Source organism: Monodelphis domestica, chromosome 7 (assembly GCF_027887165.1).
Source record: "Monodelphis domestica isolate mMonDom1 chromosome 7, mMonDom1.pri, whole genome shotgun sequence".
Classification (NCBI taxonomy): domain Eukaryota; kingdom Metazoa; phylum Chordata; class Mammalia; order Didelphimorphia; family Didelphidae; genus Monodelphis; species Monodelphis domestica.
This window is the reverse complement of record NC_077233.1, coordinates 50,271,183-50,296,294: the sequence shown is the minus strand read 5'-3', so window position 1 is coordinate 50,296,294 and position 25,112 is coordinate 50,271,183. Positions and strand designations below refer to the sequence as shown.

Here is a 25,112-nt window from a genome sequence, read left to right as displayed (position 1 = left end):
GACTGAATTCATAGATAGAGCACACACAGTGCTCTATCCATTGCACCATCTCCATCCCAGACAGTTCCTTTGTGATTCTGTTGGATACTGAAGCAGTTTGAAAGGACAACAAATAATAATAGGAAATTTGAAAGGAATATGATATCCTTGCATAACTGGCTGATGTTAGGTATTTCTCATTAGGACTATTGCAATAGCCTCCCAATTGGTGATATTACCATTAATTCCCCCCCCTCTATAATCCAGACTCTATCCAGTTACCAAATTTATATTTCTAAATCACTACACTAATAAGAGAAATAATAACAAAACCAGATCTTCTCTTTCTATTCTTATTTCATATTATTCCTCATTATACATTCTCTATTCCAATCATGTCATCCTAGGATTTTTATCTTTCCTTTTAAATGCTTCCCCCACACTGCCCACCACATTGAGAACAGTGTGGAGGCAAAGGACTGGAAATTGAAGAAACACCCATTTATTGAGGTATGGCTCAGCAAATTGTGATGGAATAATACTGCCCCATAAAAATGATGAGCAGGTAAATATTGGAAAATCATGGATAGGTTTACATGGAATTATGAAGAGTAAAATGATCAAAGCCAAGGGAACATTATATATAGCAACAGAAATATTGTTTGAAGAATGACTTGTGCATGTCTGCCCCAGAGAAATAACTAATACAGCTCCTGTTATTGGGAGACCCCAAGATGGCTGAGTCCACTCAGAGCTGTATATGCCTCTGAGTTGAAAATCTCAGAGCCCCACAAGCAGGATCTTCAGGTAAAACTTCTCTTAGGCAATGTTGGTAAAGCAGTAGGTATAGCTAGATCTCCTATAAGATGTTCTCTCCAGCGAAACAAGAACCTCCAAAGTGTGACAAGGAAATCACTTTAAAAGACTGATATATATTAATTTAAGGTCACCAAGGAATTCAGCTATGTAATTCCTAAATGGAAACTCAAGTCAGCAGTCAACCTTTTATGGAGTTTTTAATTACAAACAGGAGGAAGAAAGGTATTAGAGAGAGAGAGAGAGAGAGAGAGAGAGAGAGAGAGAGAGAGAGAGAGAGAGAGAGAGAGAGAGAGAGATTGAGAGAGAGAGAGAGAGAGAGAGAGAGAGAGAGAAGGGAATAGGGCTTAAATACCCCCTCTGTTTAGGCTGGGCCAAAAGGCCCAAGCCCTTAGATAGCTGAGGCAAAGAAAAGAGATCAGTCCCTATCACTCATGTGACCAAAATGGAGAAACAGTCTCAGGGGCCTCCACCTCCAGCCTCCTTCAGAGCAAGCCCTCCTCTCAGAGCAACCTCTCAGAGCAAAACCTCTCAAACCACCCCCTAGTCCTCATACCCCGCTATCTTTAAGGAAACCATCTAAGTTCCCTCCCCTCATTTCTCACATCTACCAATCACTATCCATGTCTTCCATGTGCCAATGGTGGCTCTAGCTTAACCCAGGACCACCCAGAGGTCTGCCCCTTTGCACATGTCTGTTGAAAGTCATATTCTCAAATAATTAAATTTTGATCTATGCCGCAGCCCTTCCTAAATCCTTTTACTCTGAGTAGGGTGGAGATTGTATTTTCTAAGACCTGGTTCTGTCATTCCAAGTATCTCTATTGTATTAATTCTAAAATCAATCATGACTCAAAGAACTTCCTGTTCTATGCTTAAGCATAGGTCAAAGCCCTTTCCATTGTTCAGCAAAAGGTTTCTGTCCTAAAGCAGTCCCAAGTAGGGAGGAGAAGGATCCTCCCATGCCAAGGGGGTTCACATTCCAATAGAGTTCTTACTATCAGTAGGAAATTTTTTCCAAGTATGGAACTTTCCAATGGTGAAATTTCCAACATTCACAAGTCTAAGAAATTTTAAGGTTTACAAAAGGCAGTTCACAGATTTCTTCTCCCACAAAAGGTAAGTTAGGAAAAGCCCAGAAGAAAGCAGCCTTCCTCTCCCAGCTTAAGACAGGAAGTGACAGTTGCTCCCTCAAACAGTTTCTTTCCTCCAGCTCCCTGTAAATTCCAAGATCCCTTCCAGGATTCTTAGAATGGGCTCATTCTAATAGCTCTGAAGACAGCATCCAATATTCTTAACCTTAATCTTAACCTTATCAAAATTTATCTTTCTATAATCCTATTCTTATAATACATAATTATATCTTTTTGTTAAATGATGCCTTCTCTTATTAGGGGAGGGAAAGGAGAGAGGGAGTTTATGAGTATTTTAATGTAACAAATAAATAAATAAATTTAAATAATAATGGCAATTAGACATAGGAAATGTGATTGTATGCAGCCCTAGAGGAGTATCTAAGACCATCTCTAAATCTCAACCTTCTGTGGAGTTGAGAAGCAGAATACAATTAGGAGTCAAGTCAAGTGGACCCATGTTTCCAATCCAGGAGCAACTTGAGGACATTCTAAGAGTCTATATGTACACATACATTTGTATGATTCAATGTCAATAACCCTCTAGAAGGAATACCTTCATTGGAAAATTGAAGTAGGTGATGTCTGAAGATTTCCTCCTTTTAGATATTCTGAATGTAGGAATCCTGACCATCTCCTTTACTTACAGAAAGGAAGTCTCATTAAATGAAATTCCTTCCCTCAGGACACACAGCTATTTATCTCAGAGTCAGTGACAGTAACAAGGTATGCTTAATCCTGGGGATTTTTTGCCAATCTTAGTTATTTTTTTAATTCATTTTTTATATGATGATAATGATAATGGTACCTAAATTTTACATAGCACTTACTATGTGGTGTGTAAGGGGTAGGCAGAGAGGATTAACATCTTTGATCTTTGGGCTTGGTAGGCCCTTCTCAGGGCTAATTCTTAGGTGTCTACCTTTCACCCAATTCTCATCTGTGGCTCCAAAAAAATGTAGTGTGCACAGTTGCCATATACTTGTTAAACTACCCCAATCATATAAAGACAGCTTTCAGTGGAATGGGCAGATTAAAACAATTTGTTCCAATGGCCATGAAGAAAGCAAAAGCAGGTTCTTTCGAATGCTCAGAGGTAGGTCAGACATCAAAGATGCCAAGGTGATCCACTGCACTCCCAGGACATCACCACTCGATTTGACTTTTGTCTTCCAATTGGACCTAAATGACTTTAAAAAAGAGTGAAATCAGCTACTTTGTGCAACTCTGCCTCACTTAAATCCAATTCACATGCAAATCAGAATATCATCCCATGATGCCATTAATCTTCTTCAAGAATGAAGGACAAACAACTATGTGCTAGGCATAGTTCTAAGTGATTTATAATTATTATTTCACTTGCTCCTCCCCACAACCCAGGGAACTGGGTACTTTTCTTACCCCTGATACTGAGGCAAATGGAGGATAAATAACTTGCTCAGGGCAAATAAGTGTCTGACACTATATTTGAACTCAGATCTTCTTGACCCCAGGCAAAGTACTATACCATTTAAGGACCTAGGAGCCATATTTTATTTTTAAAAACTCAGATTATAAGAGCAATATGAATTGGAAGGAATTTCATCTCAGATGGTAGAAATGGAGGTCTACATATAATGTAGTATAATTCCAACAGAAATGATATCATAAAAATTTAAATGGTTCAGGGTGAATTGACAAATGTTAATTATGATATTAAAAGAAGAGTCCAATAAACTTTTTTTAAATTAAAATAAGCTAACAAGAAATGATCCAACTAAAACACACACACACACACACACACACACACACACACATATATATATATATATACATATACACATTATGAGATTTGATCATTTCTCACAAAAAGTCCAATTTCAAAAGGGTTTTTGGATAATGGTGTTTCCTACACATTATTGGTTTTGAGTTGGCCATTTATAGAATTAGAATAGAAACAGCCTGGTCTTACAGCATTTATGTTTTAATTGGGTCAAAGATTCTGACATCTATTTTAATCTAATTAAATGTACTGAAATACACAGAGCACCTTAAACTGAAGAGCAAAGTAATTATAACAAAACATTTGACTTTGATATTCTTGTGATAGTCAACTGTCCAAGATTTTAAATTATAGGGAGGTAGCAATCTGCACTGGTAGAGAAAGTTCCCTTAGCTGATGTTAATTAAATCACAGGTTTTGTGAAAAAAAAAAAAAAAACTAGTAATTATTTTGAAAAAAGTGAATTGGATGGTAATTTTTTTCTTCTTCATCCTTCTCCTCCTCCTCCTCCTCCTCATCATCATATTGACAGCTCATTGAACCAAAAAGTGCTCATTAATAACTATTGGCACTTAATCACTAGAGGCAATTTGAGCTTCCATTTCTGCATCTGTGAAATGTTGAGGAATATATACTTATGCTATCTAATTTATGAAATTGTGTTTTGAAAACTATAAAGTGGCATACAAATTTGAGATTTAGTGGTGACTATACCCCCCTGAGTCATCTCTGGTGGTACATCAAAGGACTCTGTCTTTGACTTTCTCCTCTTCAAAATTTTTATCCATACTACCAACTCACAGAATGTAATTTCTGATATTTGACCTACATAATGCAAGTGAACTTATTCACATTATGCAAAAGAGGAAGTTGAGCTGAAAGAGCTAAAGTGATAATACATGGAGCCAAAATATCAAGGTTTTGCTGCTGAGATTTGAATATGTTTCCTTTGCCCTCACCCCCATCCCATGCCCAGGGCTGTTTCTAATCACTGAGTTGGATGTAGACATTCCAGAAGAGGGCAAGAAGAATGGTAGGAGGAGCAAAAACAAATTCAAACAAAGTGGTTGAATGAAAATCAACATATAAAAAGGCCTATTTCAGTGGAAAAAAAAAAACTAAATCAAGAGTTGGCCAATCTGTTATTTTCACTAATTATGTAATATTAATTTAATAAATTTATTCTTATTTTCTTAACCTATAAAATGAAATAACTGGTCTAAATGAAATCTTAGGTTCCTCTTGGGGCTAGTTGTCTGTGGTTCCAAGATTTTATGAGGGAGTAGATTAATTACACTTCACAGTGTGGGAAATGGTATGGGTTGAAAAAAAACATTAGAGATCATTTCAGAATTCCTGAATTTGAGTCCTAGATTTGCACACCATTACCTATATATCTGACACTTCATCTCCTTGAGATATGGTATCCTATGTGTAAAATGAAAATAATAATTATCACCCAACTTATGGTTTTGTTGAGAGGAAATTGCTTTGTAAATCTTAAAGACCTATACCCCAGGGATCTACTACTATGAAGGATGCTTTGGTGAAAAATAAGACTCTCCCAATAATGGGAACTGCCCAGTGATAGAATAAGTCTCCCTATGCATTAGTGAGCTTGTGTGCTCTAGTGTGTTCAAGCAAAGTCCAGTTGTATTCTAAGGCACATTCTAAATTGTAGCTGTCCAATTCCTTTCTACTTTTGTGAAAATATACTTAACTCTATTCTAGCTATTATCAGAGTATAGGTCTAGACTATGTATCCATTTTCCTATACACAGACTTGGTGACTACACAGGAGTAAACCAATGAAGTTAGCATAAGTTCATTTTCTAAATTCTAAGGAAAATCTTATTTTTTTTTTATTAGAGAACAAAATCTTTTTATGTTTGTATTGTATCTCAGGACCTAGCACAGAGTTTAATAAATAGTAGACACTCAATAAAATGAATAAATGGTTGTTGATTTGAATTTCAACAACTATCTTAAACTGGAAAAAATAATGGTATTAAATTGGCCAGATTGCTTAGTTTTTTTTGAGATTTTGAACAAAGACTTAATATAAACAAGAACTTCCAGAAGTCGCTGAATAAGTAATAGATATTTTCTTTGTGTTCTCTAAAATAAGATGAAATAAGCTACAGAAGGGTGTTTTCCCATGAGTTTTACCCAATTCTAAAGATAAATTGCCCTTAAGTGAAAAAAATCATCTATGAGGTATAAAACTAATAGTTCTTTTTTTTTTTCTGTGTCATTTAAAAGATGAAAGTGCTATGTGTTAATTATCTTTTTACCTCCTTACTTCTTATTGTAGATTATTATGTCAGCACATGAAATCAAGGTGATACTGTAATGCAGCCTGTTAAACTTTACAGGAAATCTGCAGTCATCACTCTATTTCTGCCCAAGGCCCTCATTAAATGAACTTATCCTAACTTAGTTGATTTACTCCTGTATAATCACCAAATCTGTTAATGGGAAAATTGATAAATAGTCCAGCCCTATTCCAAGATAATACCTAGAAGAGGGTTAAGGAGATTTTCACAAAAGTAGAAAGGAGTTGGACAGCTTCAGATAGTATAAAAATATTTGTACTTAGGTAAAAGCAGTGAAAGTCTTGCAGAAGGACACTGAAATTTAGAGAGGACAAACAACCAACAAATGGTCTCTTTAGCAGTACTATTAGGTTAACTAATCCTACTTTCTGATCAACTTAATTGCTTAAATTATATCTTTATTTACTTTCACAATGATGACTTGAGAATGAGATCAATGTTGTTCCCCCAAGAATGCATATTCTTTAATCCTAGGTGCCAACATTGTTAAATAAGGAGTTCAACATATCTTTTATCATAATTCAGAATTGACCACAGAGATGAGTCACAATTATATAACCATTTGGTAAAATTTGAGGGGCTTTCATATGCCTTCCCTTCAAAATAGCTCATGCATACATACTAATGTATGAAATTCCACCAGTAAGGATGCATTATTTGGCATAAGTCTATAATCATTTATTTTAATTAAAATACTCAAAACCATGATGTCACTTTAATCTCACACCAAAATAATTTTAACTTTACTTTTCATGTAAGTTCTGAATGTCATATTGGCAGAAAATTATCTAAACTTAAGATTCCTAATTTTCATTTATTAGAATTAAGAGGAATTGGCAGAGGAACTATTCTTCTGTGTGGACTGTTATTACAAACCTCCTACTCCCCTGGTACTTTGCTTCATTCTTGAAGGCAAAAGTTGAATGTGACACACATTTGTCAAATACCAATTAGTAGGTGAGAGGCAGTGTTACAGAAAAAAATAAGAATTTACCTTGTGGGAGATCCAGGGAGTAGCCAAGATGGTAGAGTAGAGGAAACACCTAAGATTTCCCAATATTCTTCTCCAGAAAACCCTAAGATAACACTTCAAGGTCTCTATGCCAAAAAGATAAAAGTATATATACAAAAAATATTTATAGCTGCTCTTTTTGTGGTGGCAAAGAACTGGAAATGTAAGTGATATCCTTAAAATAAGGAAAAGCTGAAAAAATTGTGGTATATGATGGTGATAGAATAATATCAGACTATCAGCAATGATAAATAGATTCATTGCAGAAAGAGCTATGTGAACTGATTCATAGTGAAATAGGCAGAACCAGAACATTATATACAGTAACTACAATACTGTGGAACAATCAAATGTAACAGAGTACTATTAATAGCAATACAAGGATCCAGGACAATTCTGAGGGACTTATGAAAAAGAATGCTATCCTCTTCCAGAGAAAGAAATGTTGGGATAGGAATTCAGATGAAAACATATGATTTGTCACTTATTTATTTGAGCATATGTTTTAGGGCTTTGGTTTTATAACATCACTTATAAAAATGAATGATATAGAAATGTTTTATGTGATAATATATATACATATAGCCCAGATTGAATTGCTTGTCAGCTCCAGGAAGGGGAATAAAAGAAGTGAGGGAGAAAATATGGATCATATAACTTCAGAAAACATATGTAGAAATTTATTATTAAAATAAAAAATAACAATAAATCTTATATGAAAAAATAGTAAAATAACACCTCAAATAGAATTCTGGAGCAGCATATCCAACTGCTAAGAAAGAGACTTCAAGGGACTCCTGTGCTAACACTGAGTAAAAAAAAGGGCATTGTTGGGAAACTCTAATACCCATATCCAATTCTGAATCATAGTTCTAGGGTCGAGAGGAGTCCGTACTGTCTGAAGGGAACAGTGGCCCTGAGGAGGAATATTGTTTTTGGTCACAAGGGAAGTGTCTCAATTTTTTTCCTAGATCAGATGCAATGGAAGCACCAAAAATTTTAAAACCCTCAGAATTATCTCTGAAAACATAATTGTAAAAAAGCCTAAAGCTTAATAAAAGAATTGAAAATTGAAAGCTTAATAAAAGAAGCACAAACATATAGGGGAAAATAATAATTTGAAAAGCAGATATGGCCAAGGCCAAATGGAAAAAATACAAAAGCTAACTGAAGAAAATTATTTCCTAAAAATGGAATCCAGCAAGTGAAAGCTAATGACTGTCAGATATTAAGAAATAATATTATGTGGAAAGGTGGTGACTCAGTAGCTAGAGATTCAGGTCTGGAGATGGGAGATTTTGCAATCAAATTTGGCCTCACACACTTCCTAACTGCCAACACACTTAACTAAAATTGCCTAGTCCTGACTTTTCTTCTGCCTTATTATTGATATCAATTCAAAGAGAGAAGGAAAGAATTTCTTTTTTAAAGAAACACTAAAACAATGTCAAATTAGTGGGAAAAAAGAATATTTGGAAAATGTAAAACATATCATCAGTAAAACAACTAACCTAGAAAACAGGTTGAGAACAGAGAATTAAAGAATTATTGAACTATCTAAAAGCCAAGAATAAAGAAAAAGTCTGGACATTATATTTTAAGAAAATAAAATGAAAATTGCTCTGATATTCAGATTTTGGAAGATAAATTGGAATTGGAAAGAACTCAACAATTATCACCCAAAACAGACCCCCAAATAAAAACTCCCAGAAATATTATAACTAAATTCTAGAGCTGCCATTTTAAAGATAAAATACATCAAGCATTCAGAAATAAACCATTAAAATAAAATGGAGCCACAGTCATTATAACACAAGATTTAGTAATCACCACCTTAATGGATTCAAGAACTTGGGATGAGCTATTCTGGAAGAATACAACCAAGGATAGTATACACAGTATAATTTTTCATGGGAAAATGTATATTTAATGAAGCAGAGGCCTCAAGTATTCCTGATAAAAAGAACAAAAATATAGAAATTTTGACTTTTAAATTCAATACTCAACAGAAACACAAAAAGGTAAACATGAAAGAGAAATCAGAATGGACTCAGTAAGGTTAAACTATTTATATATCCCTACACCAAAAGATAAAACATGTAACTCTTGAGAATTTTATCATTATTAGGTCAGTAAAAAAGACTATACATAGAGATCACAGGAATTTGTTAATTATGTTGAGATGATCTAAACAAAATGGGCATGTGGAAAAGAGAAATGCACTGGGGAAAAATAGAAGGGAGAACACAAATGGGGGGAAATTATCTTACAAAAGGGACACCAAAGGAAGATTTTCACAATGAAATAGAAAATTATGGTCTCAAATTTTATCTCTCACCACTAGATGAATAGAGTCACAAAATGAACAAGAAATAAGTTAAAGAGGTGAAAAGACTTTTATAAAATTGAGATATAAATTACTGGACAAAATTGAATGGGAATGGAAAAGAGGATACTGCTTTTTAAACTTTATATTGCAGAACCCCCCAAAAAAGTTGACCATGCATTAGGGTCACAACCTCACAACCAAATGAAGAAAAGCAAAAAATATTAAATCTTCCCTTCTCAGACAATAATGCAATAAAAATTACATTCAGTAAAAGTCTTTGGAAATACAGATTAATAATGATTTGTTTTTATTCAATTTTCTTAAACATATAATTTCTATTTATATAATTTATAATAAATATATAATTTAATTTAATTAAATATATAAATTTTAAGTGATCTAATCCTAAAAAAAGTGGATCAAAGAACAAATCATACAGTCAATAATTTAAGAGAATGATGCAAATGAGACAATATACTAAAATTTGTGAGATGCAAACTAAACAATACTTAGGGGAAATTTTATATCTCTAAATGCATAAATTGGTGAAAGAGAAGGAGTAGAGCAATAAATAATAGGAAAAAAAAACAAATTTTAATCCCCAATTAAATGCCAAAACAAAATATTGAAAATCAAAAGACATCAAAAAATTAAAAGTTTAAAATGTTATCTAATAGATAAGTCTGGGAGATTTTTTTTTATTAAAACAAAACAATAATATAGATAAATAATTGGTGAATTTGATGTGAAAAAGAAAGAAGAAAACCAAATTACTAGATGACAGTCTAAGTTAAATGGATGAATATTTACAAAAATATAAATTTCTCAGATTAACAGAAAAATAAATAAAAAACTTAAATAATACTATCATAAAAAAAGAAATAAAGAAATTCACAAATAGATCCTGTAAGGAAAAACATCTCTAATATCAGATTTACAAGTGAATTGTAACACAAATTTGAGAAATAATTAATCCCAATATTATAAATAGATACATGATTTGATAAAAAAGGGTCCTACTAAATTCCTTTTATGAAATAGACATGGTTTTGATAAATAAAAGAGGGGTGAAGGAAACAGGGGAAAGAAAGAAAGCAATAGATCAAATTCTTTTATGAATAAGGAAGTAAGCATTTTATATAATATTCCAGCAAAAAATTAAAACACTTCTAAGGTACCATGTCATACCTATCAGATTGGTTTATATTTTAGGAAAGGAAAATAATAAATGTTGGAGATGGTGTAGGAAAATTGGCACATTAATGAACTGCTGGTGAAGTTGTGAACTAATCCTGGATTATTTCTGGATTATAATTTGGAATTATGTTCAAAGGTCTTTAAATTCATTCACATCTTTTGATCAAACAATAACACTACTAGGTCTATATTGTAAAGAGCTTTTTTAAAGGAAGAAAGGATCTATTTGTACAAAAATGATTATAGCAGTTCTTTTTGTGGTAGCAAAGAATTGGAAATTGAGCGGATGTTTGTCAATTGGGAAATAGCTGAACAAGTTGGGATACATGATTGTAATGGATGATTTAGCAAAATTCTGGAAAGACTTACATGAACTGATACAAAGTGAAGTGAACAAAACCAGAACATTGTTCATAGTCACAGCAATATTGTATGATGGACAATTAAGAATGTGTATAAAGTATTTATATCAGCTTATTTTGTGTGTTGGCAAAGAATAAGAAACTGAGGGGATGCCCACCAATTGGGAAATAGCTAACAAGTTGTATGAGATTGTGATATGATAAAATGATGCATAGTATGGAAAAAGCTTTTATAAATTAGTAAGATTTATATGAACTGACGCAAAGTGTAGAAGAACCAGGAGAACTTTGTGCATAGTAACAGTGATATAATAATGACCAATTGTAAAAGATTTAGCTGCTCTGATCAAGACAATCCAAGACAACTGAAAAGGACTCAGAATGAAAAATACTCTCCACCCCCATAGAAAAAAGTGATAAATCCTTTTTTTTAAATTTTCTTTATGTTTTTGAACTTTTTTCAACATGTCCAGCATGTGTTTTCCCTGACTTCAAATGTATAATCAATGTACTATTGCTTGCCTTTTCAATAAATGAGAAAGGACAGGCAGGAAGGAAGAAAATTCACAACTTAAAATAAAAAAGAATATTAAAATGACTAATAAGTTTATTTTTTAAAAGAATTGGTTTTTGAATAAAGACAGTATAAATTCTGGTCTTTCACATATTGTTGTGTGACTAGTCCAGTCATTTAATCTTTTAATGCTCCAAAACAATGATCTAAAACTCTTCCAGATGAATAAAGTTTTCTGCCAGAAATTTCATCACAGCAATGAATTGTCACAGGCCCTGACACTCTCTCCCTGCTCCCCCCCCCCACTCCTGAAAGTAGCTGTTATTCAGGAAATAAAAGCATATACAAACATCATAAATTATTTACATACACTAAAAAGAAAACTAAAATTAGAGAACCTCCCTCAAAACCATAAAGAACTTTTTTTTTCCCTACAATCAGGAGACATATAGCAATAAGTTCTCATATGGACCCATTGACTGGAAGTAGATCTTAAGATGGATACCATTACAAATATGGACACTATCCATTAGTTATTTTTTTTCTTCCCACTTTGAACCCTCAATACTGATTTTCTCTGTATGTTTAACCCATACCTGGTTTCCCTTTCTACCCAGGGTAAACCTGCCTGTTCTGATCCCAATATTACTTTTTGTAATCTGTAACATATCTGTTCTCTGGTTTAAATTAATGCACTAAAGTCTGATGCCATTCTTACTCTTATTACTTAGACTCAATTCTTAGTCCTAACTTGTCCTTTCCCTATGGACTTAAATGCAGCTTGTTAGTTAGGTGTAGCGCCAAATTTCCCTCAGCACTGGTCCAGTCAAATAGTTTTGTGATCTACCCTATTCTATTCCCATTGAGAACCAATTTGTTACAAATTTGATGTTGCTTACTAGGAAAATAAAAATAGCAAAAAGTTTTGGTTCCTTATCAGGAAATTGGAATGTAAGTCACTTAACTGGATGACTTAATTGACAAGGTGAGCAAGGGGGAGGGAGAAAGATGTGGTTGCAAGGCAAAGATATATAGAGGTTCAGTTGCTGCTGTCCCTGGTACAGGGAAACCTTTTAGCACAGACCTTTCTATTCATTAAGTTGGAATAAAAAAAAAGACAGTAAAGTATGTTCTTGTTTAAAACCCTAGTAATGAGTCATTCATCCTTTAGGCAGGCTCAAACCTTCCTGGTGCTTCATCTCATTTACTGAAGTCATTTACCTGTCATTGGCCTTCCTTTAATTCAGCCTTTATGAAGTAATGTGTTTTCAAACCCTTGGTGAAAAGAGCTTAGGAGAGACAAAGATGCATTACAGAATCAGAGTGCAAATCACTAGTTCTTGAAACATAATAGAGAAGATCTTTTCTCTATGTTAATTACTTTATCATGCACTAAAGGTACATGATTGAAGTCAGAGAACAGTCCCAAGTCATCAATGAATATGGAAGTATTCTCCTTTTAATAATGAAATTAAGAAAATAATTTATTGACTGTTTAATGGAGAGAAGCAGAGAGGAGAGGAGGGAAGGGGAGAGGGAAGGGGAAAGGTAGGGAGAAGGAGAAAGGACAGGATAAAGGGAGAGGAAAGAAGGAGGGAAGAGAGAAAAAGAGAAGAGGGAAGTGGGGAAGGAAAGAGTAGAGGAGGATTTGGGAGTGAAGAGGAGAAAAGAGATGAGGAAAGGAGATGATAGGAGGAAAGAAAAGGAGAAAAGAGAAAAAGAGAAGAGGGGACTTTGAGATACACCTCCAGTTAGTAACTGTAGAGAAGTAGAGAATGTATAATGTAGAAAATAAAGTAGAGAATGATAATGATCCAATAAAAGGAGATAAAATGCTCAGATCAAAAAAGGACAGTACCATAAAAGCCAGTGGCATAAGTAGCAATCAAGAGGGAGGGGCTAATAGACAATGTGAAGAGTGTTAAGGATGAGGATTAAGCAAAAGTGACTGGACCTAGAATATATCAGGTGCTGCTTGGTTATTTTCACTTTGTGCTCTAGGACCTAGGGCAGTGATTGCAAACATTTTAGAGATTGCATGTCATTCCTCACCCCCAAGACCACTTGCCATGCCCTTTCCTACCCCTTACCTCACACAGGGAGTGAGAAAGCACTCCCATTGGGCTGCTGGGCAGAGGGGCAAATGAAATTAAAAAATGTTATCAGGCACAGTGGAGAAGGGGAAGGGAGCAAATCCACCCTCTGCCTTTCTAGTAATGGACTCAGGTTGGAGGAGTAGAGTGTTCCCAGAGAGAGTGCTCTGTTAAATTTTTGGTGCCCATGCCTTAGGTTGGCCATCACAGGCCTAGGGTATCTCAAGTACCATTTCTCTGTGCCCTAGAATTCTCCTATGCTATCATGTTTTTGTAAGTAACACAAAAATGTAAGGTATTCAGATTCCTTTGTAGTTGGAACATTGATTAGTTGAGGCATGATGCAAACTGAAAGGAGATTACAGTGTCTAATTTAATTTATGAAAAATATTTGCACAGGCATTATATATGAAGAGGAAGACTGGGCAACTGTTAAGATAATCTGATCATTGTAAATCAATGGAGATTATTCAAGTGAAATAAAATAATAGCAGGATTCTCCTTCCCTCAAGCCCCTTACCTTTCATCTCTCCTTTAACTATGCCTGAAATCCACCAAGATTACTTTTATAGTAAGAGACATCCATGCCATAAGGAAGGAAAAAAATTCATTAAGCCAAGAAATGTGTACTGAATGAGGAAGCCAACAGCCTTCCAAGCTTCTATCGCAATCCTCAATGTCAGCACATTATAGTTAAGAACTCCAAAGCTACACATCCAGATATCTATTTCCTTCTGGCCTTTACCCACAGTTCTTTTCTTTAATAAGGCTTGTGACGAAAACTTAATTTGGTTTAAAGTATATGGTTTGTACATGTGATGTATCGCATATTCCAAACATAGGGCCAGGTTTGTTTTAGGAAATGAAGATTAATAAGGAGCAGCTGGCACATTAATCACCTTTGCTGGGTAGGAAAAAAAGCACACATTTAGAGAAAAATGTGTAGTCTCATAAAATATGTGTGAAGCAGTAAACCTCTGATTCCAAATTAGTTAAGTTTCTAAAGGCCATAAACCATTTTTAGTACTGCTTCTATCTTTCCAAAATATCCATTTGGGACTTTTCTAGTCTGTTCACAGAATCTCCTCAACTGCATTCTACTAAAAACAATCTAAATTTTCTCCTGTTTGTACAATGTGTGTCTATATTAATAAAGCTAATCTTACACTATAATTCCTTTCTTTTGACAGTATCAACATAAGACTATAATTGCTAAAGTGTTACAATAATAACAATTCTACCAGTATTACTAATAGCATCTTTCTTGTACCAAGTACATTTGTGTCCTGCTGTGCCATTTTCAGATAGTGTACATACAAGTCATCAAATTCTCAATTTACTTTTCAAGAAATTCTTCTTCAGTAGGCTGATTTTAAACATCATATAAAATTGGAAACTTTGGCTCCATAGAGAACATCTCTTCAGCAAGTCCTGATGCATCTTCTTTATATGAGATAGGATGTAAGATGGCTGTGGAAATGGCAGAGAGACTATCAGAACAAAGTCTAGAGCAAATCTAAATCCACTGTTATTGTTGCACATCATTTAGTTTTAAAATTAGCAGTGGGGAAATAAGGATTAGTTGTGAGTATAAAAAATAGGCAATTCTCATGATTTAAAGTAGGAAATTTAGCATGAACAAAGTCAGTGCAGCATTACACATTGGAAAGATTACTGGATTTGAAAATCTTCCCCTGACTTTTATTACTTGAGTGACCTCATTAATCTTATTATCTTCTACGAAAGAAAAATGCCATATGGGAAAAAAAGTTTTGGTCAAATATCTAAGATAAAGGTCTTATATTTAAAATATTGAGAATTAAGACAACTATATAAGAATAAGAATTTTCTAATTCTTGAAAACAATAGAAAACAAATAGGCTGAAGAAGAGTTGGTTTACCTAAATAATTAATGAAATAGTAAGACAGAATCTAGCCTCCCTTAATTAATTCATGTTGCCTCATCCAGAGAAAAATTACTTCTTTAGTTACTAAAAGGATGGATAGATGTGATTGGTATGCCAAAGTTAAGATTTTTTCTCTACATTAAAATAATCTGAAGAACAGGAAGTATTACTATATTGGAAAGAAGCAATGTTCTGACCTAAAAAAAGAACAAAGACTAAAAGAGAAGATATCTGGGAAAGTGATAATTCAGTTTAACCATTTGATTCAATGTCATGTGGGAAGAGAATTTAACTTCTTTTTTCCCCAAAGCTAAATGGCAAAATCAAGAGGAGTGGGTGGAAAATTGTGGCAAAGCAAATTAAAATTAATTCTTATGACAGGAAAAAAAATCTTGGGAATTAGAGGAGTACATAAATAGAATAGTTTGCCTTAGAAGACAATGGGTTCTCCTTCATTGAATAACTTCATAAAAATTATAAATAATGGGTATAGATTCCTTTAAGGTTTAAATTGCCTGCAAGTTCTTTCCCAAATCTAAAAATTTGTTATTCTGAAAGAATTAAAACCTATTTGCAAGTATGTAAAAATGATTCCCAACTACTAAAAAGGAGAAAAGCAAATTAAAATAATCCTGAGGTTTAATTTCATACCCAGAAAATTTACAATGATGCCAAAAAGGAATCATTCTGATTTTTTCCTCTTTTTTTTTCATTTAAATCCTTACCTTCCATCTTGGAGTCAATACTGTGTATTGGCTCCAAGGCAGAAGAGTGGTAAGGGCTAGGCAATGGGGGTCAAGTGACTTGCCCAGGGTCACACAGCTGGGAAGTGTCTGAGGCCAGATTTGAACCTAGGACCTCCCGTCTCTAGGCCTGGCTCTCAATCCACTAAGCTACCCAGCTGCCCCCTTTTTTCCTCTTTTTTCTTTAAATAAGACTATTTTTGTATAGAGTGACATTTTGAGAAAATGAAGGAGAAGAACACTATAAAAATAATGGTGATATAAAAACTGAAAATCAATAATAAATATATTTTTAAAATATTATTTTATAATTTTTAAAAGCATATTTTTAAAGCATCAGTAAAATAAACATTCACAATAACACTAGAGGTGATCACAGTTGCAACATCTTCATTATCATCTACATGGTTTCCCCATACCTAGTATCTTTCCCCTTCTACACATTTCATTTTTCAATTACAGAACCATTTGAAGAGGACTTCAGGAAAACTGGTTCAAAAAGAGGAAGCAACTACCATGTGATAAAGTGAACTTTCTATCACTTTAATCTTAAATCAGAGGATAAATAGTCAATTTTGGGGGAAATCATGAACAGGGCATTCATGTAACATGAAGAATTAAACCAAGTAATCTCTATAACCTTCTAAGTGTATTCCAGCTAGCAGGGTCTTAGCTAAATATCTGATTGTATGATCTAATAATATTGGTCCTCAATGAATGGATTATATATATATATATATATATATGTATTTATATATAAATACACCTGTTTCAACTCTAGTCTACTCCTTTTCTTGCTATGTTTTTCAAGATTGCTGGATGTTCATTCTAAAGAAGGTACAAGTCTGTGCTAGAGCCAGCTGGTTCATGAAAGCCAACTGGAAAATTTTGGTGCTAGAATTTACACCTTGGAACACAGAAAACATAAATTAAGGCTTCATTTATTATTTTTGATTGTCCACACTTAAGATAGTGATGAAAAAAAAGTTGGTCATTCAGATTAAGCTTGTAAGTGTAGAATGCATGCTGTTTTATTTCATTTTGGAGAGCCAATTATCAGCACTGCAACTGAAGTACTTGAGGTCCAAAAGATGGTTTTCCCAAATAAAGGAGAGACTGATCTTAGGGAGTTGGCACACTTGGTATTTCTATTGTCCTGGGCCAATCTAATCAAAGGAGAAAGAACTAATGAATAGAAATAAGCAAGATAAAGTTTCATTTATGCATGCATCTTTTTGTGAAATGATGCCTTCTCTAATGGGGAAGGAAAAAAGGGGAGAGAGTGACCTGAGTTTTTAATATAATAAATAAACTTACATTAAAAATAATCAATGACCTTGAATAAATTGGTACATGATTAAAAAGCAAACAATAAACTGGGGAGAAAATCTCTCTGAGAAAAGTTTTATTTCTCAATTAGAGAATTGAGTCAAATCTAAAAGAATACAAAGCACTCCCCCATTAACAAATGGTCAAAGGATATGAGCAGACAGTTCTCAGATGAAGAAATAGAAATTATCTTTAGTTATATGAAAAAAAAAAGTTCCAAATCACTATTTATTAGAGAACTAAAAACTAAAAGAACTCTGAGGTACCACATCACACCACTCAGACTAACATGACAAAAAAAAAAATGAAAATGACAGATACTAGAGGGGATGTGGAAAAACTGGAACATTAAAACACTTCTAGTCGAGCTGCTAACCAATAAAATCATTCTGGAGAGCATGCCCAAAGGGTCATAAAACTATGCTTATCCTTTGACCCAGTAACACTACTACTAGGTCTGTATCCATAGAGATCAAATATAGGGGAGGAAAAGAACCTACTTGGATAAAAAAAAAAAACCATTTATAGCAGTTTTTCTTGTGGTAGCAAAGAACCAGAAATTGAAGGGATATCCATCAATTCGGGAATGTTTGAACAAGTTGTGGTATATTATTTTAAGGGCACATTTTTGCACCATAAGAAATGTCAAACAAGGTGATCACAAAAAACCTAGAAAGACTTATATGAAGTAATGCAAAGTGAAGTGAACAGAACCAGGAGAACATTGTACACAGTAACAGCAATAAAGTACAGATCAACTTCGAATGACAACTATTCTCAGCAATGCAAGGATTCAGCACAACTCCAAGGGACTCACGATAAAAAATGGCTATCCATTACTATTTGGGGAACTGACAAAGTCTGAGTACAGATTGAACTACACCATTCATCACTTTGTTTCCTCTATGAATTTTTTTCTAATGTAGCTGTGTCTTTTTTCACAATATAATGACATGAAAATGTGTTATATAATAAGATATGTACAATCTGTATATTACTTGCCATCTTGGGGAAAGGGGAGGAGTGGCAGAAAGGCAGAGAATGTAGATCATGAAATGTCAGAAAATGATTATTAAAAATTGTACCAACATATAATCTTGAGAAAAAAAAACTTAACAAAACAACTGATGGAGCCTGCATGCAGATTGATGCAAACTATTATTTTTCACATTATTATTTTTGTGTTTTTTATGTTTTCTTCTACAATATGACTAATGAGACCATGTATAAACCACACCAAATTGACTACCATCTTGGGAAGTGGTGGGGAAAGTGAGGGAGAGAATTTAGAACTCAAAATTTTAGAAAACAAATATTAAAAATGATTTTTACATGAAATTAGGAAAAATAAAATATTTTGAAAATAATATATCACATAAGATATAGAAAAAGACCCACCTGTAAAAAGAAGTAGGGGAAATGCCTTCTAGCTGCTCCTTTTTTTATAATTTCATATCATTAGGTATTGATGGTTTGGGGGGTTATTTTTTTTTCCATCTATATTGTAATCATTATGCGAATGGATTTTCCAGTTGTCTTTGCTTCACTTTGAATTAGTTCACGCACATAGGATCTTAATATGTGGTCACAAACTTATGTGAGAGCATTTTGAGGTAGAAGGGACATTAAAGAAACCATCTAGTCCTTTCCATTTTATAAATTAGGAAGCTGAGTTCCAGAAAAGATGGATGACTTGTACAAAATGCCCAAAATAGAAAATGGAAGACCCAATACTTTCACTCCAGACATTCTTACTTTAGATTCCAAGTTCTTTAAACAAATTAGGCATGAGGGTAAGCCATAATTAAAATGAAATAGGGTTTGAAAGTGAGTAGCAGGTCTTTGTTGTACACTTATTGACTCAGTTTTCAAGTTTAAGCATAAGGAAATGGGAACGATATTGAATTTGAAGTAAGGGAACTCAATTCAAAATAACTTTATGCTACTTGGCAAGTCTTATTTCCCACTCTAGATTTCAATTTTCTCATCTGGAAAGTAAGAGCCTTGACCAAATGACTTCTGAGGATCCTTTTGATTCTAATATATAGTTCTAGGATCTCTTCCTGTCAGTGTTCAGGGAGGCAGTAGAATGTTTCTACATGAATTAGCTTTTGTGTTTCAGAACTCTAGGGTCAAACTGGGCTCAACCACTTATCATAAAGAGCAACGTCTACAAGCTCCAGGTAGTTTAGATTTAAAATTGTTTCTGGTGCCTGGCTGTCTGTGTACTCTAGGAACATACTTTTTCTCATCTTACTGGAGAGAGAATTTCTTATTTGGTTTCTATTTTTCTTCCTCCAGCCCCAGTAGGATAAATGTCAACCTTTATTCTGAAGCAAGTACAGGACACTTTTCACATGAATGAGTTGACAGAAGGATATAACCCTAGGGATGGCCACCATGTTGCAGGTTCTGAGACAAATTAAACACAAAATAGAGGTGAAGATAGCATTTTGGAGTGATGTTACAGCCATTAGAAAATTGAAAATGGAAATGGAAAATTCAAGCTGCGGACAATGTCCCTTTGCTGCTGCAGAATGCCGGACCATTGTGAGGGCTGAAGGTAGCACCTATTATATCAAATGTTTGGGGTATGAAAGGAATATCAAGAAGGACTTTAATGTTGGGCAGCTACTTGGCACAGTAGCCAGAATGCCTGACATAAAGCCTGGAAAACCTGGTTTCAAAGCCCACTTTAGATATTTTTAAGTGACCATAAGCCAGTCTCTGTCACACTTCTGTCAGCCTCAGTTTTCTCATTTTTAAAATGAGAGATAATAGCTAGCATCTATGTTGTAGGATTATTGCAATGATAAAAAAATATAAGATAGTATTTTTAAACTACTTGGAAAAGACTTGAATCACCATATAAATGTCAAATATTATCAGCATCCTGACTGACTGGTCTTTAGCAATGAGGAGCTCAGTGAAGTTCTGAATATTGACACAAGTTCATTTCACTATTGTTCTATTCACACTTGTCACATGAATGATGATCAATCACATTTGGGATCTTCCCGAGGCCCTTCCTGGTTTTCAAATGCAAGGTGACCTCCCAGAAACCATTCTTTTCTGATAATTTCCAACAATATTTCTGGTTTCTCTTGCCTGAGATTTCAATAGCCTCATGTTGGGGAGAGAAAAAAGGTTTAGGAGGCTGAAATAGAGAACCTTATTCAATAGAAGGAATGAATATGATGACTTGGATGACTTATCAGCTTTTCTACCAAGATGGAAATGAACTGAAAAGAGAACAAAGAAAGTGAAAACCTCTTGTATGTCTAGACACTTTTAACAGAAGAGATAACTATTGAGTTTCCTGTCATGTAGGCTATATTAGTTTTTTCCCCTATAAAATGAAATATAATTATTCTTTTTCTTAAATTGCCTTCTTTCTTAGAATCAATACTAAATATCGGTTCCAAGAGAGATAGCTATAAGGACTAGACAATCGGGATTAGGTAACTCTCTCAATGACACAGCTAGAAACTGTCTGCAGCCAGATTTGAACCCAGGACCTCCCATCTCCAGGCCTGGCTCTCTATCCATTGAGCTACTCAGGCACTCCTAAATATAATTATTCTTGAGCTTTAATCTTTTCACAAATGAATGTTTGTTGAAATGAATGTGAATAAAATGGTAATTGCTTGTTTTAACAAGCAAGATTTCTGTTCACACAAGTATAAAATTCAGTTCCCAAAGGTGACAAGAATTCAGGCATGGTCATGTGGGGTACTATGGCTAGTCAGAAGCACAGGAGATACATACAGCTGAATCAGGGCTACATCTTTGCTTAAAAGTACTTTCCACATGGGGATATGATTGGATATGTAGACTCTAAGCGATCACCCTAGTGTAAATATTAATAATATGGAAAAAGGTCTTGATCAATGACACATGTAATGGAATTGCTCACTGGCCACAGGAGAGGGTAGGAGGAGGGGAGGAAAAGAACATGAATCTTGTAACCATGGTGAAATATTCTAAATTAATTAATTAAACAAAAAATGAAAAAAAAACCTAAAAAATATTTTCCATGCTGCCAAGTCAATATATATTTACTAAATTTAACACTGAAATATTTATGATACAAAGTGTGCACTGCTCAGGCCTATTGACTTGCTTTCACAAATGAGTCTCGTCTTTTGTTCAAATTGGAGCCTAGATCGCCATATTGTCTTGAGTAAGGTTTGATTCAGAATAAGCATAAATATACCATTTATAGCTGATTTTCCTTCACAAAGCAGGCTTTTCCTTTGAAACATATATTCTCCCCCTAAAAATTTGACATTGTCGTGTTATTAACTTTATAGTCATGTAGACATGACCCCCTAATTTTGAATTCAGTTCAGGATAAAAAAGTACCCTATTCCTCTAATATCCAGACCCCAGCCTAACAGATATAGAAAATAAATATATGACTTAAATATCAGCCATGATTTTCTACTCTATTGGCATTTACTATAACAGCCACATCGTGTTTTCACCAGAAGCTCATACAAACTTTCTAGAGATGGAAAAAGAACATAGATTCATTGATGGATTATATAATTATCCTCATCCTCAATTGATCAGTTTGGTAAAGTTACATTTTTTTATTTGGATTTTGGATTTGGAGTTTGTTACTTAGAGTTGGTAAACTTGTTTTGTTTGTATAGAACAAATTCTACACATATATGTGTATATATTATACCTATGTCATGTGTGTTGTATATACAGATATATGCACATATGTGAAATTGCATAAACTTCATTTCTATTCATTTAAAACATTGAAAGAAGAGCTCTATAAGCTTTCCCAGGTTCTGCCCAAAGGGTCTATGAAACAAAAAGGCTATGAATTTTTGCCTCCAAATGAGAAATTCTAATTAGAGCACTAGCTTTGATATTACCAGATCATATTGAGTTTAGTTGAGGATAAACCACTACCCTGTTTCTCTAATATCCAGATCTCACAATCATACATGCACGCCTACAGGAAATAAATATATAACTGAAACTTTAATTAATGATTTTCTGCCTTCTCTCATTGAACAGATTAAATTCTTGTTACATAAATATAAAAGCACAAGAACTGATAAATAGAAACAAGAACAACATAGTTTTATAGATGCATATATTTATTTTTTAAATGATGACTTCTCTCATTTAGGGAGAGGACATAGGATGAGAGATATCTAGAAATCTAGTAATAAACAAATAAATAAAAATATAAAATATATTAAAGCACTGCTTGGGGCAAAATCATAGGCAACACCATTCATGTTCATTTTCCTTCTCCATATTGAAATTACTTTATTTGGGTTTGTATGTTCTTTACATATATTGGCAATTTCTCTATAAATCCTTTAGGAAGTAAGATCATTGAAGTCAGAGACACTTGTTTTGTCTTTGTATTGGCAATATAATATAGTATTTTAGACAGAATGGTTGCTGTCCTTCATACATGGCATCACAGTCAAAAACTGGACTTAATTGAGGCAGAGTTGTGCAAAGTCATCACCCTCATGCTCTTCCAGATTCATTGAGGTCTTGTGGCAAGGCAAAAGGCAGAATAACTGGGGATGGTTCAGGATAGAGTGGATGACCTTGGCTTCTTTGATGAATTGATTGATTCATGGAAGAAACTATTTCAATTTTGTATTGGCAAACCTGGTCTTCATCACAAGATCTTGTACATAGTAAGAAATTCATCAGTGTTAATTAAATGGAGTACTCAAAGATAAAATATCTCATGAATTTCTTATGATTAAAATCTCCATTTGAAATCACTAAAGCAGTATGGGAATTTTAGAAGGTGCATATGTGTAAGGGGAGACCAGAAACAAAAATTCAAATATAGTCATTTTTTTTCTGGCCTCCAAAGTGTAAAGTATAATTACAGAGTACCAGTTACAGCCAACAGTAAACCAGACAATGGAAGAGGCCACTTGGGAAGAGATGTAGCTATAATAAACCAAAGAACTGTGTGTAGCTATGAATTTCTCAGAAAGCTATCCTTGAGATAAACTGAAGATTTTTCTCCTTTAAACTGGTCCATTCACTCTACTATATATAACATGCAGACTTTTTACTCTTAGTGGAAAGGGAACCAACTAGTTGAGTGACTTTGGGAAAGTCATTTAGATTTATATATCAGTTTATTTTTCCAATGAGATGACAATAATGATCTCTGCTTTAAATCATAAATATGTTTGAAGAACGAGTTTTTGATTGTTAAAGCTTTCTGCCAAATAGAAATAATGTATGAGGCATTATCACTGCTTTGTCATTACCAAAAGCATATTATTGTACAGAATAAAAGATATAAAAGATGTTATTAAAGGAATGTGCAACAGAAGAAAAGGATAGAATGGTCACAAAGCTTCCTCCATTGGTATCCTCTCTATGTCAAGGGAAGAAGGAAAACCTTGATATGTAGTATGGATGATCCCCCTATGATCATGTATGGGAGAAAGTGGATTAGAGTCTCACAAAAGACAGTTAGAGTCATAGGATATGAGTTTGGATTCTAGTTTTATCATTTATTGAATGACCATTACAAACTGCATGAACTTTCTGAGTCACTATTTCCTTCTCTGTAAAATACGATCCTTATGGTAGGTCACCAGAAGTTCCCTTCTAGGTCTATATTTATGAGCCTATGAGGGCGAGGAGACATGTGAGTTAAGATTTATATTACTGGAGAGAAGATACATATCAATGTGACCAGTGATTCATGAAACGATTGAAATATTTTTAACTACTATTACACAAATGGGATAGCTAAAGAGTGGCAAAATGGAGAGAATGCCAGGCCAGGAGTCAGGAAGGTTGGAGTTCAAATCTAGCCTCAGATTCTAGCAGTCTGAGAAAGATTGAGTAAGTTACTTAACCCTGCTTACCTCAGTTTCTACATCTGGAAAATAATCTGGAAAATGAAATGGCAAATCACTCCAGAATTTTTGTCAAAAAAACCCTAAAAGGAATTACAAAGAGTTGGACATGACTGATACAACTGAACAAAAATTACACAAATGCTAAAATTCACATATGTGCAGTTGAAGAGGCAATATGAATTATTGGTAAGCAAAAAATAAAGTGCTTTCTGCTTTGAAATACTTAGAATATACAACTGAAGTAGAGGGTTTCTTGATATTATTGGGCTTTGTAACCTTGTTATAAATGTGCATTAGACCTATATTTATTTTTTAAGAGAAATATGCAAAAATATGTAGAACTATATATAAAATTAGATAGAAAAAGCAGTGAGGTAACCTGTCAATGTGAGTTAGAATATACATGTAGTGACTTTTGGATTTGAACCTTATCTATGAATGTCACACTTAAGAAACTGATTAATTGTTTTTTGTGTGATATAAAAAAGTTCAAAGAAAAACTATAAAGACAACAAAAGTTGCCTTCCCAGCCTCACCCTCTCCTCTTTTTTGCCATTCTTCTTCTGATTCTAGTTCATTATTAGGTTCTTTTCCATTCCATTTTCTCAGGCTATACCTCTGCATCTCACATTCTGCACAAAAGATTTAACAAAATACTTCCATTCTGATAAGATTAATGTCCCAAAACTTTATTTTTGCTTTTTTATTTTAATTTTCATAAT

The 25,112-nt window shown here is 33.9% G+C and overlaps 1 pseudogene; it reads left to right on the top strand.

The window, feature by feature from the left end:
• Positions 1-19,903: 19,903 nt before the first annotated feature.
• The window catches only part of LOC130455585 (NEDD4-binding protein 2-like 2), a 198,569-nt pseudogene continuing 193,360 nt past the window's right edge, over positions 19,904-25,112 (top strand).